The following is a 1,147-nucleotide window of genomic DNA, read 5'->3' as shown; positions in this document are numbered from 1 at the left end:
TACACTGACGCCACGGCACTCTAACCCGGGCAACAGAGTGAGACTCAAAAAAAATAAAAATAAATAAATAAACAAAAACCGCTTCCTCTATGGAACATCTACCCTTTCGCTTTTATTCTAGCCTCTCCTCTTGTTGGCAGGGATATCAGCTGGGGACCAGGAGTTTGCACGGGACCAGCCCGTGGATGTGACAGTGTCTCTTGTGACTGTAGTCGGGGAGGGAATCAGCAGATTTCTCCCTTTCCGGATCACTCCCCCTTCTCTGTCCCTCGTATCTTTCAGGTTCTCCTTTCTACCCTTGCCCTGGCCTCTGAAGCTCAAAGCCTGGACTTGCCCAAGATCCTCAACTGGTGATCCGGGCAGTCTCATCACCCGTTCTATAGAGGAGCCGGCAGACGACCACCTGCCTGGTGCAAGGGGTGTGACCGCTGGCAGCAGTGCTTCCCACAGCTTACGAATGCTTGCTTGTCTTCCTCACAGCCTGCTTCGTGACAAAGCACCTTCGTCCCTAGATGGTTCACCAGTGAAGGCGGCTCTGGCTGCACCGCACAGTCCCCACTGCCCTGCTGTGGTGGGGAGAGAACTGGCCCTGGAATCGAGGGACCCGAGTCTGGGCCTGGCTCCCAGATAGCACTCCTAGCCCCGCGGAGGGTCCCCACACCTGCCGTGGGCCGCCTGACTTCCCAGGGAGGAACTTGACCCTGAGCTCCTAGAGACAGACATAGGGACACTCAAAGGTCAAGGGAAGTCCTGGGGCTGGAGACCAAGGAACAGAGTGAGCATAATCCCAGGCTGGGATTACTGATCCCATGACCTCCGGGACTCCCAACTGCCCACTGGGTCCTGTACCCTCCCTGCCCACCTTCAGTCCAGAAAGCATCGCGTGGGTTCGCCTCACTTCCTTCCGGCAGCGGCTCTGGGAAGCTGCTGCCCACCATATGCTTCCCCCACACCATGTACACACTTGCCCAGATTATTCAGGGTGGGCCTTCGGCCGCCAGGGTGAGCCGATGACCCTCACATATCTGATAAATCCCTGTGCCTACCAGGAACCCTCCCTGGGCACAAGACCAACCAGGAGGGATGTTGCTTAGAACAATTAGAGATTTCTCTGACCAAGAAAGACTTGAAGCAAATTAGAAAGCAG

The sequence above is a fragment of the Propithecus coquereli genome, unplaced genomic scaffold (assembly GCF_000956105.1).
Source record: "Propithecus coquereli isolate 6110/MARCELLA unplaced genomic scaffold, Pcoq_1.0 Scaffold248, whole genome shotgun sequence".
NCBI classification, from domain to species: domain Eukaryota; kingdom Metazoa; phylum Chordata; class Mammalia; order Primates; family Indriidae; genus Propithecus; species Propithecus coquereli.
Note: the sequence above shows the minus strand (reverse complement) of the source record.